Source organism: Heptranchias perlo, chromosome 5 (assembly GCF_035084215.1).
Source record: "Heptranchias perlo isolate sHepPer1 chromosome 5, sHepPer1.hap1, whole genome shotgun sequence".
NCBI lineage: Eukaryota > Metazoa > Chordata > Chondrichthyes > Hexanchiformes > Hexanchidae > Heptranchias > Heptranchias perlo.
In genome coordinates, this window is record NC_090329.1 from 95,213,085 (window position 1) to 95,227,863 (window position 14,779).

The 14,779-nt window shown below is 43.5% G+C and overlaps 1 long non-coding RNA gene across 4 annotated transcripts in view; it reads right to left on the bottom strand.

Annotated features, from left to right (window-relative positions):
* LOC137321944 (uncharacterized) overlaps nucleotides 1-14,779 on the bottom strand; it is a 190,799-nt gene that overhangs the window by 19,523 nt on the left and 156,497 nt on the right. For all 4 annotated transcript variants that reach the window (XR_010962928.1, XR_010962930.1, XR_010962927.1 and 1 more), the window contains 2 exons: nucleotides 9,880-9,989; nucleotides 4,302-4,424 (listed from right to left, as the gene is read on the bottom strand). This is a non-coding gene — a long non-coding RNA (uncharacterized lncRNA). The remainder of the gene's footprint in view (nucleotides 1-4,301; nucleotides 4,425-9,879; nucleotides 9,990-14,779) is intronic.

Here is a 14,779-nt window from a genome sequence, read left to right on the forward strand (position 1 = left end):
CACAAGATAAGAGCTCATGGTTTTGGGGGTAATATACTGGCATGGATAGAGGATTGGCTAACTAACAGAAAACAAAGAGTTGGGGTAAAAGGGTCATTTTCAAAATGGCAATCTGTAACTAGTGGGGTGCCTCAGGGCTCAGTGCTGGGGCCTTAACTATTTACAATATATATTAATGACTTGGATGAAGGAACATATTGTCCTGTGGCTAAATTTGCAGATAATAGAAAGATAGGTGGAAAAGCAAGTTGCGATGAGGACACAAAGTGTCTGCAAAGGGATATTGACAGGTTAAACGAATGGGCAAAAATTTGGTAGATGGAATATAATGTGGGAAAATGTGAAGTCATCCACTTTGGAAGGAAAAATAAAAATGCAAAATATTATTTGAATGGAGAAATACTACAAAATGCTGCAGTACAGAGGGATCTGGGTGTCCTCGTACATGAAACACGAAAAGTCAACATACAGGTGCAGCAGGTAATCTGGAAGGCAAACAGAATATTGGCCTTTATTTCTAGGGGGATGGAGTATAAAAACAGGGAAGTCATGCTACAACTGTACAGGGTGCTGGTGAGACCACACCTGGTGTACTGCGTACAGTTCTGGTGCCCTTATTTAAGAAAGGACGTACTTGCATTGGAGGCAGTTCAGAGAAGGTTCACTAGGTTGAATCCGGGTATGGAAGGGTTGTCTTATGAGGAAAGATTGAACAGGTTGGGTCTGTACTCATCGGAGTTTAGAAGAATGAGAGGAGATCTTATTGAAACATACAAGATTCTGAGGGGACTTGATAGGGTAGCTGCTGAAAGGATGTTACCCCCATGGGGGAATCTAAAACTAGGGAGCATAGTCTCAGAATAAGGGGTCGCCCGTTTAAGATGGAAATGAGGAAGAATTTCTTCTCCCAGAGGGTCGTGAATCTTTGGAATTCTTTACCCCAAAAAGCTGTGGAGGCTGAGTCACTGAATACATTCAAGGCTGAGTTAGACAAATTTTTGATCAGCAAGGAGTCAAAGGATATGGGGAAAAGGCGGGAAAGTGGAGTTGAGGTAAAAATCAGATCAGCCATGATCTCATTGAATGGCGGAGCAGGCTCGAGGGGCCGAATGGCCTACTCCTGCTCCTATCTCTGATGGTCTTATGGTCACCCAGAGGGTGGTGGGGGTCTGGAACTCACTGCCTGAAAGGGTGGTGGAGGCAGAAACCCTCATCACATTTGAAAAGTACCTGGATGTGCTCTTGAGGTGCTGTGACCTACAAGGCTACGGACCAAGTGCTGGAAAGTGGGATTAGGCATGGTAGCTCTTTTTCGGCCTGGCACAGACACGATGGGCCGAATGGCCTCCTTCTGTGCCGTAAATTTCAGTGATTCAAGAAAAAGTTTCTTGTCTAATGGGCAATACTCCTTTCAACTATAATTGGTAATTTTCCGATGTTGTGATCTTGGTGGGGAGGTTCGCCCATTGGAGGTGCATATTGGGAATTTGGGCACAAACTGACCACGATTTGCTGACGGTTAATTTAAAGGATTGGAAAATCATGCACAGTACATGTCTGGATATCCAATATTCAATTCCAGCAGACAAGGCTCTCCTTTGGTAGCACTAAGTTGGATAATTACCCCTTAGTCTCTAACTTCTCTCCCAGCATAATGGCCTCTTTTATCTCTATTTTGTCTTTATCTGCCTCACGTGCTGTCCCGTACTGAATCCCACTTGTCCTTCACCCCTTTGCTCGCTGTCTTCCCTCACTTAAAATTTAAACTCCTCATCTTTGCCTTTAAAACCCTCCATGGCCTTGCTCTCTGCAATCACTTCCAGTCCTGTATAATCCCCTCACTCCGGCCTTTTGTGTATCCCCATCTTCCTCTATCCTACCATTAGTGGCAAAGCCTTCTGAAGCCATGGCCCTACTGGCTGGAATTCCCTCTCAAACCTCTTCATTTCTCTCTGCTCCTTTAAAAACCTTCCAAAAACTAATCTGTTCAATTAAGATTTTGGTTACTATTTCCTGCTCTAACTCAGTTTGGCAAATCAGTGAGGAGGATGTGAAGAGGTTTGCAGAATGGGCAAACAGGTGGCAGATGCAATTTAATGTGGAGAAGAGTGATGTAATACATTTTGGGAGTATACGCTCAACAAAAAGATGCTGAAAAGTGTGGATATGCAGAGAAACCTTTGGATTCCCTGAAAGAGAGAGTGCGGGCAGATAAAGTTGAAGAAAAGACGAATAGTATTTGGGGCTTCATGAGTAGGGGCACAGAGTACAATACTAAAAAAGCAATGATAAATTTGTACATGGCAATAAATAGGTCATAGTGAGAGTTCTGTATACTGTTTTGGGCACCCCATTTAAAAAGGACATTAAAGCCATAGATAGCTGTGTAGATACACCCAGATGATCCCAGGGATAGGAAACTACAGTTATGAGGCGAGGCTTGAGATAATGGCACTATTTCCACTGGAGCAGGGAAAGCAAAGAGGAGATTTAACAGAGGTTTTAAAAAAATTAGTAAGAGTATTAGTATTTTGTTTGATTGAATAGGGAAAGGTTATTTTCTGGGGTTGCACAGTCAGTGATGAAGGGATCATCAATTTAAAATTATCACTAAGACAGTGAGGAGAAAGGTTAGGAAAAATGTCTTAGATCATCAGAATATAACAACATAAGAAATAGCAGCAGGAGTAGGCCACACGGCCCCTCAAGCCTGCTCCGCCATTCAATCAGATCATGGCTGATCTTCAACCTCAACTCCACTTTCTCGCCTGAACCCCATATCCCTTGATTCCCCTAGAGTCCAACAATCTATCTATTTCAGCCTTGAATATACTCAACGACTCAGCATCCACAGCCCTCTGGGGTAGACAATGCCAAGGATTCACAACCTTCTGAGTGAAGAAATTCTTTCTCCTCTCAGTCTTAAATGGCTGATCCCTTATCCTGAGATTATGCCCCCTAGTTCTAACCTCTCCAGCCAGGGGAAATAACCTCTCAGCATCTACCCTGTCAAGCCCCCTCAGAATGTTGTATGTTCAATGAGATCACCTCTCATTCTTCTAAATTCCTGAGAGTATAAGCCCATTCTACTCAATCTCTCCTCATAGGACAACCCTCTCATCCCAGAAATCAATCTAGTGAATCTTTGTTGCACCACCTCTAAGACAAGTATAAGCTTCCTTAGGTAAGGAGAACAAAACTGTACACAGTACTCCAGATGAAGTCTCACCAAAGCCCTGTACAATTGTAATAAGACTTCCTTACTCTTATACTCCAACCCCCTTGCAATAAAGGCCAACATTCCATTTGCTTTCCTAATTGCTTGCTGTACCTGCATGCTAACTTTTTGTGCTTCTTGTACGAGGACTCCCAAGTCTCTCTGATCGCCAACATAAGTTTCTCACCATTTAAAAAATATTCTGCTTTTCTATTCTTCCTACCAAAGTGAATAACCTCACATTTCCCCACATTATACTCCATCTGCCACCTTCTTGCCCACTCACCTAACCTGTCTATATCCCTTTACAAACTCTTTGTGTCCTCCTCACTTTACTCCAAAGGTTGTGGTAGCATGCAGTGTTTTACCTCAGGCGGAGTTTGAGGCAGAGAACATGGAATCTTTTAAGGGGAAATTGCATAAATATTTGAAGCAGATGATACAGGGCTCTGGGGAGAGAGTAAGGTAGTGGGATTAGTTTTAGGTTGCTCGAGCAAAGCACTGGCACAGATACAATGGCCCCGATAATAACTTTGAGATGGGAAGAGAGTGGGGGCCAGGATTTGCGGATGGGAAACCCAGAAGTATGGGGTTCCTGGATGTCCTGACAATTTTGACGTCAGGATGTCTTTTAAATTTTTCAAATCGGTTTCCTGCCCGCAGCCAGCCAGGTTGAAAGGATGGGTGGCTGTCGGGCAGGTTGACCACAGCCGGGATTTGGAGGGAGGGAGTGATTGTGGACCGTGGAGGATGTCGGGCTGGGGTGGGGGGGGTGGTGGGGTCTGTGGAGGGCATGGGTTGGATGCTGGGGAGAAGATCGGAGTGGGGGGTGTGATGTTGGGAGGAGATCGGGGTGGGGGGTCTGATGTCAGGAGGAGATGTTGGGGGGGTGGGGGTAGAGTTGGTCATTGGGCATGGGGGAGGGGTCGGACATCGAGGGTCCGATCGGAAGGGAGGGGGCCCATTCGCGGGGATGGAAGCAGGTAAGCTTGTAATGCATCTCAGCATATAATTAAACAGAAAATAAAATACTGCATCTGCTGGGAATCTGAAACTAAAACATAAAAATCCTAGAAACACTCACCAGGTCAGGTAGTATTTTTTTTATTCGTTCATGGGATGTGGGCATCGCTGGCAAGGCTGGCATTTATTGCCCATCCCTAATTGCCCTTGAGAAGGTGGTGGTGAGCCGCCTTCGTGAGCCGCTCTGTAGAGAGAACAGACAAGTTAACACTTCAGGTGTGGACTTTTCGTCACCTGAAACTGTTCTCTCCACCGATGCTGCCCGATCTGCTGAATATTTCCAGCATTTTTTTTCTTGCTTCAGCACATAATTAGTTTTGTTAATAACCTCTTCATATTGACGGCATAGTTTCAGTGAATTGCCAGTAAATTGCACCCAAATCCTTTTCCTTTCCACCCTTGTAAATAGTCATCCCTTCACCATGTCCACAAATTTCCTGTTGCAAAGTTTGTTACAAAAAGACAAAAGCAGCAGGGGACATATATGTAAGTGAAAGGTTTGTCTTTTTACTCGGACATCGAGTACAAAACAAAGAGATGGGGCTGATACTAAGAAGTCAATTGCTTTCAAAGTTATTGCATCTCTGTTTCTGTGACCCATTGTTCAGTGAGACTCGCTGGTGCCGGGGCAGCAGTTATTTCCCCGGAGAGTTATTGAAAATCCAGAACGACTCCATGCCGGTTTATAGAAGAGGCCCCTTCTGTCTTCTACAAGGAGACATTTGAAGTCTGATGATGTTCTTTACACTAGCCTTAATTATTATTTTATTCAGGAATCTTTTTCCACACTTTTACATATTGTTCTGCATTAGGATTTCTTACTGAGCTTCCCCTAATTAACCCTTTTCAATCCAGTGATACAGTGGTGTCGAGTCCCTAATATACATTGAGCTTACAAAAAGACAAAAGGATTTGAGGTGGAACCCCTTTCTGCCAGGTTTCCACTTCACTTCTAGCACCTTTGAGAAAATCTTTCACCTCCCCCCACATTGTGACATTACATTTGGAGGCGGGACTGACAGGATCACACCTTGGGCTCCCCCTGGAAATCCCACTGGCTCTGTTCAGTATATGATGTGGAGATGCCGGTGATGGACTGGGGTTGACAATTGTAAACAATTTTACAACACCAAGTTATAGTCCAGCAATTTTATTTTAAATTCACAAGCTTTCGGAGGCTTCCCCCTTCGTCAGGTGAACGATGTGTTCACCTGACGAAGGGGGAAGCCTCCGAAAGCTTGTGAATTTAAAATAAAATTGCTGGACTATAACTTGGTGTTGTAAAATTGTTTACATCTGTTCAGTATAGCCAGTGGGAAGTGGGAAGTAGGCATTCTTGCTGCACTAGGGCTGTAAGTGGGCTCCACAATACCATATCCCAATGGACATCGATCTCGGTAAGATCAAGTGCCATAGACTTCAAGAGGACATAGACAGGCAGGTGGAATGGGCTGACACGTGGCAGATGAAATTCAACGCAGAAAAGTGTGAAGCGATACATTTCGGTAGGAAGAACGAGAAGAGGCAATATAAACTAACGGGTACAATTCTAAAAGGGGGTGCAGGAACAGAGAGATCTGGGGGTATATATGCACAAATCGTTGAAGGTGGCAGGGCAGGTTAAGAAAGCGGTTAAGAAAGCATACGGGATCCTGGGCTTTATAAATAGAGGCATAGAGTACAAAAGCAAGGAGGTTATGATGAACCTTTATAAAACACAGGTTCGGCCACAAATGGAGTATTGTGTCCGATTCTGGGCACCACACTTCAGGAAAGATGTGAAGGCCTTAGAGAGGGTACATAAGAGATTTACAAGAATGATTCCAGGGATGAGGGACTTTAGTTACATGGATAGACTGGAGAAGCTGGGATTGTTCTCCTTAGAGCAGAGAAATTTGAGAGGAGATTTGATAAAGGTATTCAAAATCATGAAAGGTCTAGACAGAGTAGATAGAGAGAAACTGTTCCCATTGGTAGAGGGGTCAAGAACTGGAGGACATGAATTTAACGTGATTGACAAAACAATCAAAAAAAAACTTTTTTACACACCGAGTGCTTATGATTTGGAATAGGCTGCCAGAGGGGGTGGTGGAGGCAGATTCAATCGTGGCCTTCAAAAGGGAACTGGATAAGTACTTGACGGGAAAACATTTGCAAGGCTACGGGGATAGGGCGGGGGAGTGGGACTAGCTAGATTGCTCTTGCAGAGAGCCAGCACGGACTCGACGGGTCGAATGACCTCCTTCCGTGCTGTAACCAGTCTATGATTCTATGATTCTATTTGGAGAGTGGCACAGGAACAATGAATGGGCCAGCAGGCAAAATTGTTCAATATGCAGACTTGCTCCCTCCGAATTCTCGCTGCCCACTCAGGCAGGCACCCTAGTAACACCAGAAATGATGCAGATGCTTGTCCCTATTATTCAAATGACTCTCATTCCCAGAATTTAGGATACGGTCTGGGTGAGGGCAAATGAAAACATGGAATTCCTCTTCACCGCAATTCCGGCAGTGAAGTGGGACTTCTGCAATTTCTAGGTTGATATATTTACTTCCACATCGTTCACCTGACGAAGGGAGAAGCCTCCGAAAGCTTGTGAATTTAAAATAAAATTGCTGGACTATAACTTGGTGTTGTAAAATTGTTTACGATATATTTACTGACATACATGGGCACAATAATATACACTTCAAAATCTTGCATGGACTTTATAAGACTTTAGTGCTGCTGCATCATATTGTTCCATTCACTTGCTGGGACGTTTTGGTGACCAAACCTCATCTGCTTTAGTTCTGAGCAAAAAAACATAACTCAAAGGAAAATACCACAGATGCTGGAAATCTGAAACAAAAACAGTATATCTGGGTCCCAATCTAATTTCTGGCCCTTCCAATGCAAACCAGCTGGAGTTAAGGCGGGAAAGGATCAGAAGACCAGAATTATTGGAAAAAATTCTGACAGACAGTATTAATTGTCATTTAGAAAGGCACGGATTAATCAAGGACAGTCAGCATGTATTTGTTAAGGGAAGGTCGTGTCTGACTAACCTGATTGAATTTTTTGAGGAGGTAACAAGGAAGGTCGATGCGGGTAGTGCGTTTAATGTAGTCTACATGGATTTTAGCAAGGCTTTTGACAAGGTTCCACATGGCAGACTGGTCAAAAAAGTAAACGCCCATGGGATCCAAGGGAAAGTGGCAAGTTGGATCCAGAATTGGCTCAGTGGCAGGAAGCAACGGGTAATGGTCGATGGGTGGTTTGTGACTGGATGGCCGTTTCCTGTGGGGTTCTGCAAGGCTCAGTACTAAGTCCATTGCTTTTTGTAGTATATATCAATGATTTAGACTTAAATGTAGGGGACCTGATTAAGAAATTTGCAGATGATACAAAAGTTGGCCGTGTTGTTGATAGTGAGGAAGAAAGCTGTAGACTGTAGGAAGATATCAATGGACTGGTCAGGTGGGCAGAAAAGTGGCAAATGGAATTCAATCCAGAGAAATGTGAGGTAATGCATTTGGGGAGGGCAAACAAGGCAAGGGAGTACACAATAAATGGGAGGATACTGAGAGGTGTAGAGGAACAGAGGGACCTTGGAGTGCATGTCCACAGATCCCTGAAGGTAGCAGTACAGGTAGATAAGGTGGTTAAGAAAGCATACGGGATACTTTCCTTTATTAGCCAAGATGTGGAGATGCCGGTGATGGACTGGGGTTGACAATTGTAAACAATTTTACAACACCAAGTTATAGTCCAGCAATTTTATTTTAAATTCACAAGCTTTCGGAGGCTTCCTCCTTCGTCAGGTGAACGATGTGAAAATGAAATCCTCGAAATGAAATCGCATTTATAATTCACAGAACAATGCTTGGTGATTACAGACAGTTTTTTCAACTGCCCGTTGCCAAGGCAATCAGTGTGCAGACAGACAGGTGTTACCTGCCAGGTCTCAGAATATACAAATCACCAAAAAAAACAACAAACAAAAAAAAACAGAGATAGAGAGGTAGAAACATAGAAAAGACAGCAACTGACCCGTTATATTAAAAACAGATAACATTTGTTCGCTGGGGTTGACAATTGTCCCCCCAGCGAACAAATGTTATCTGTTTTTGACAATTGTTTACAATTGTCAACCCCAGTCCATCACCGGCATCTCCACATCACAGAATATAAGGGCAGGGAAGTTATGCTAGAACTGCATAAAACACTAGTTAGGCCTCAGTTTGAGTACTGCGCACAATTCTGGTCACCACATTATAGGCAAGATGTTGATTGTACAAGAGAGGGTTCAGAGGAGATTTACGAGGACGTTGCCAGGAATGGAGAATTTTTTTCTATGAGGAAAGATTGGATAGGCTGGGGTTGTTTTCTTTGGAACAGAGGAGGCTGAGGGGTGATTTAATTGAGGTGTATAAAATTATGAGGGGCCTAGATAGAGTGGCTAGGAAGAACCTGATTCCCTTAGCAGAGAGGTCAATAACCAGGGGGGCATAGATTTAAAGTAATTTGTAGGAGGATTAGAGGGGAGTTGAGGAGAATATTTTTCACCCAGAGGGTGGTGGGGTTCTGGAACTCACTACTTGAAAGGTTGGTAGAGGCAGAAACCCTCATCATATTTAAAAAGTACTTGGATGTGCTCTTGAAGTGCTGCAACCTACAAGGCTACGGTCCAAGAGCTGGAAAGTGGGTTTAGGCTGGCACAGGCACGATGGGCCGAATGGCCTCCTTCTGTGCCGTAAATTTCTATGTTTCATGAAGACCCCACGGATTATCAGCCCTGTTATGTTGAGGTCGGGGGTGGGCTAATTACTGAGTGGGGTGCCCCAGGTATTGGTATTGGAACCACTCCTATTTCTGAATTTCCTTAAATGACTCAGATTCAGAAACTTAATGCATATTAGTCAAATTTGCAGATAAAACCAAACTGGTATAGTGGATATGGAAGACGTAGCTCAGAAATGACAGAAAGAGTTGGACAAAATATGTAAGAGGGTAGAATAATGGTAGAAGAAATTATAATGTGAACAACTGTAAAGTACTGTACATAGAAAGGAAAAATGGACAACACATGTACTTCATGAATCGTGTTGAAATAGCTAAGGATGAAGCTAAAAGAGACCAAGGAGTCTTAGTAAATTCAACACTCAACATGCTCAACCAAAGCAGAGCAAATAGAATGCTGAATTATATAGCTAAAATAGTAGAATATAAGTCAGAGGAAGTCATGCTAAGACTGTACAGTACTCTGATAAGGTTACACCTTGAGCACTGTGTCTAGCTCTGGTCACCGAGATATAGGCGAGACATTCAAGCACTGGAGGCAGTGCACAGAAGAGCTGATCCCTAGTGTCAAAGGTCTGAATTATGAGGAAAGACTGGAGAAACTTGGACTTTTCAGCCTTGAAAGGAGGTTTCTGAGAGGCGAACTTATAGAGGTATAAAATGAAGTTAACAGTACAGAAAATTACTTCAAACCAAATTGAAAGAGTGAAACAAAGGTTCAAAGAACAAAGTAGAACATGGGTTCAAACTAGTAAAATTCAAATTTAGGACTCATATCAGGAAGTTCTTTTTCAATGACTTTTGGGAGCCTGAGCCTAAGATGGTCTAGTTGCAGACTGCAGCACTACTAACTCACCCTCTAACTTAGCCAGGGTGCCAATCTCTGAGCTGGTACTTGAAGTTCTAGAGCAGTCTGAAGGATTCTCCTCCTTTGAGGTGTCTTCTTTGAGGACTGTTGAGAAGGACCTAAAGGAAAGAGAAAAGGAACAAGAGTTAGGATGGCTTCCAGAGGTTGGACAATTGCAGATGACATGCATCACAATGCAGCTTGATGTAGTCTTCTGTGCTTCATGAAGAGGTACAACTAATAGTCAGAGACGCTGTTCAGATAAGCCTCAAAATTCCCTATGTGCACAGCTCTTGCAGGGCCAATCTATTTCAAGAGTTTGCTGCTCCAGCACTTATATGACCAAGAGATTGGTTGGTCCTATTGCTCTCCTTGGTATTGTTCACTGTTTTCTCCTGCAAAGGGTGAGTTAGTGAGTGTCTCTTGCAAAGGAGAGTGCATGTATGGGGCTTCTGCTTGCATTGCACATGCTAAAGGGGAGCAGAATCAAGATGCGAGCAGAATGGAGAGCTGTTGATTGGAAAGCATGTGGCTGGAGTGTGAAGTGAGGAAGGAGCCATGAGAGAAGTTGGTGATTCTGCAAAGAGTACCCTGTGAGATGATAATGCTGCTAGTAGCTGCTGTGGAAGGAGCAAGGAAGAGGTGGGTGTGTGTTAAGAATGAGAATGGAAGGTGGTGTAGTGTGCCCTTGTGATTGGTGGTGAAGGGGATAGATTAAAGTGCTGGCGGAGGGGATGATTGGCTGCTGCCATGTGTTCTTGAGAGAGAGATGGAGAAATGAAGAGCTTTACTCCTTCCACAATGGGATACAGGACTTCCCCTCCACCCGCCCCCCCCCCCTACCCTCACCTATTACAAAAGCTTCTCCAGGGAGGCTTCTGAGCATCTGGGAGCTTGCCTGCAACTCATTCTTCCCACTCCTCCTTCCAGACAGTACCAGGCAGAAGGGAATGGAACCTCCCTTTAGGAGATGCACTCCCGCTTTAAGTAGGTCTGCTTGAAGTTGCGCTAAAAAAGTGGGCAGGTTTTCCGTTCAGCCACAAGTTGGATGGGAAACCTACCTGTAAGATTTAAATGAGGCCTGGGAGTTAATTTACACCAAGCCTGAAATCTTCTGCATCAAGTATGTTCCGCACTGGGCCTGCCCCCGCCCCCGGCCGAGGTTAAAATCGACCTCCAGGTACACAATGATTTTGGAGACTGCACAATTTCTCCAGTGCTCAAAGGGTTAATATATTATGAAAAAAGACCCAGTTAACAGAAAAGAAACAACTATGATACTTAATATTAAATTCCATCTTAAACCAACTTACTTGTTAATTAACATATATTTAAAAAAAATTTAAACTACCAATTGTGAGAGGGGTTTTAGAGAAAGAATTCCCTCTGCTTAACACGATGGATAAATAATGCTCTGTCATGTACTATCTAACCTCCTGGTACCCTTCAAGGTGGGAGATTATTTTTACTGGTTAAAACCAACTCAAACCCGATTTCAGTGAGGAGGATCAAATCAAAACAAAATTTTCACTTATTTAGGTTACGGAGGGCAATTCCTGAGGACATGCTTCATGAACCTGCCTGACTGGCTTTTCTGAGTACAAGCAATTTAATTTATTAACTTGTAATTTAAGGCACAAAATGATGAGGTGGGGTCTACAAAGGGCTTGAATGAAAAAAAAATCCCTCTCATTAATTATACATCTCTGCTGTGTATCAGAGAATATATCAATCAGTCTTTGTAAATAAATGGTCGAACCTATCCAACAGCAATAGATTGCAGACTACTTCCATGGTGAGAGAATTAGGGATGATACAAAAGTCATACTTTCCTCTGGTTGTTAATAAGCAAAAAATAGGCATGGATAAGCAGATTGGCAGAAAACAGAAGGAAACTTTTTGCCATCATTACCATTAGTCTGAGTCTTGTTCCCATCACGAAGAGGTGAAAGTAAAATAACAAAAAGAAATTGCTTGTTAAAGATCGCTGAGGTCATGTGGCTCAGTGAGAGCACTGATACCACTGAGTCAGAAGTTTGTGGGTTCAAGCAACAATCCAGAGACTTAAGCACATAATCTAGGCTGAGGGAATACTGTACTGTTGGAGGTGCCGCCTTTCAGATGAAACGTTAAACTGAGGCCCAGTCTGCCTTCTCAGGTGGAAGCAAAAGATCCTATGGCTCTATTTCGAAGAAGAGCAGAGGAGTTCTCCCCGGCGTCCTGGCCAATATTTATTCTTCAACCAACACCACTAAAAATGAGCCAAGGGTTGTAATTGGTACGTACCAATTACAACCCTTGGCTCATTTGTCCCTTCCACTGATCTTCTATAATTTAAAAGTTTCATCCTTTTTAGAGAGTAAAAAATGAACAGCATTCTTTTGGGATAACCAACTCCTGAATTAGTTTCCACTCTGCTATGTGGCTAGTGAAGTACTCATGGTGGGTGATTGGTAAAACACATGGACCAAACAGGCGGGGAGGCAAACAGAGTTATTTACTTCACTCACCTATGCCCATCTACCTGCCATTCGGGGCACCCGTCTGTTGATTAGTGATGCCTATTTCTGTTACTTTTAATGGCTAACACTAATACCTGCTAACCATTGTACTTACCTTCCAGTCCTCCTACGCTAGGTGGCACTGCTACTGCTTCCAAACTTGCTCCTCCCAACTACCTTCACAAGTCCTGAGCCTCCTGCGACTCCCGGCAATAAGTGTAAGATAGTTTATATGAACATACGGACATACGAATGTACGAAAATGATGGGCAGGAAAAGACCAGCTGGTCCATCCGTCCTGTCCCACACTCATGATGGCCGCAGCATCATGAATAGACACTTCCTACACGCCCTCCCACCACCCCCACCCACAGCCATATGAGTTTTACTTCATGCTGTCACCCAAGTGGTGTGAGATGATCTCCTCCAATTATACACTTATCTGAATCTTGCATGAGTCCAAGCTGCTTGATTGAGTGTTTTTTCTGCTTGCCATGGACCCACATCCCTGCACTGCCTTCTTTTCTCCCTAACTTGTGGCACCTGCCTCTGCTCGTAGCCTGCTCACATTTATCTTACGGCCATCTATGATAGCTACTGCATCATCTTCTCCCGCACCACCCACTCTCTCGCTTCCTGCCTCTTCCCTCGAAGGAGAGGAGGCAGCTTCTCCATCCCGCCCCCCCCCCCCCCCCAGAAGCAGCAAACCAGGCTGGTTCAGTGCAATATAGGTCACCAGGTTCCATACCTAACTGTAAGGAACCATTAACGCACCAGCGACTGAGGTGGTGCTTTAAGGGGTAAAATCAGGCAATCCAGGAAAACAGCAGCCCCAGCTACAAACGTGCTGCAAAAATCATTTCAACAAACCTTTAGCCGTGCAAACAACATAGAAAGACAACCAACACAAAATCACTCCAACAAGCACATTGTTAAGCAAAGGAAAAACAAAGCCTTTGGTCCCAACAGCAAATTCTGTCCTTTGCTCCCTGCGAGCATGGCTCCCCACTGTGAGCGTGCAAACAACCTCTAGACACTTCAGTGAGGTTTGCCCTTCACCTCCTTCTCACAAGACTGCAGATCTAAAGCTCCTCTAATCCTTCTTCACAGATTAATACCTTTACATGCAGAATAATTCTTGTTGCTTTTCTCTGTACCCTTTCCAATGCATGTATGTCTCTTTTGAAGTGTGGCGACCAGAATAGTACACATTATTCTAAGCGAGGTCTGACCCATGCATTATGGAGCCTCTGTATAAAAAAAGCCACTGTTCTGGTTATGTATCCCCAGCATTCTATTTGCTTTTTTAATAGCATCCCCACGTTATCTAAACATTGAAAGCGACAAGTCTGCTGTCACTCGCAGCTCCCTTTCAAATTCTCCCTGTATTAATTCTATTCCCTGCATTGTATCAATGGTCCAGTGAGTTTATGCAGGGTTTAGCTGAGCCAGGGCGACTGACATTCACCTATGCTAATTTTTGCAAGAATGTACATGTTAATGAATTTTGCTTTTGCTAGAAAAAGCTTTTCACATTAAGCTAGTTAGATTTAAGTTCTGCAAAACAGGAATATTCTTGTGTAAGGGATGTGTGTGTTTATGGCAGATCTCTTGTCATTTCTTGTATCTGTTCCTAGCAAGACAGGTGTTGGATGACGCTAATGCAGAAACTGCTTGCACTTTTATTGGTCAGCCTGCTCTTTTCCCATACACAGCACCTGATTTATGCGTGAGAAGGATAAACCACACAGCATGTGGTATAGCATTCAGTCCCTTAAGCTCATGAAAGAACAACACCAGAAAGGCAGAATTTTACACATTTCAGGTCATTGCAAAGTCAATGTGCAAAACTAAATAGAAATTAAAGTTCCCCTCATGTCTCAATAGCAAACTATTCCACTTGGTGTGTTAGTGAATTATAAGGATCATAATGATCCCAGCTTTAGCTCCTGGTCTTTACCACATTAGCTGATCCTGACTGGGGCAATGGGGACACTACAACTGGTTTGTATTGTTTTTTAAGTTAAGTACTGTATCTACAGTAGAAGCATCATAATGAGAAGACCCCTTCTCCCCCCCCCTAAGAAGAATCATTCTATAAATTAAAATGGATACGGTAGATTCAGATAAATATTTAAGTGAAGTGTTTGTCCTTGTTTGTGCTCCACAACTGTCAGTTTCAAAATCAGGTCCATCTTATTTTCTACTTTTGCTGAAAGTAGAAAGAATGGTGTTAGAACCTTCGTAGACCATGAGACAGTTGCCAGAGAGGCAGATTAGCCTCTTCACCAATCGACCTAATGCACACACCATTCTCTTAGACGGATAGGGGCATCCAAACCAACGGAATTCAGCCAACATTTGGATTCCTCTAAATCATCCAAAGCGAGTGGATCTGGATTTTCGAA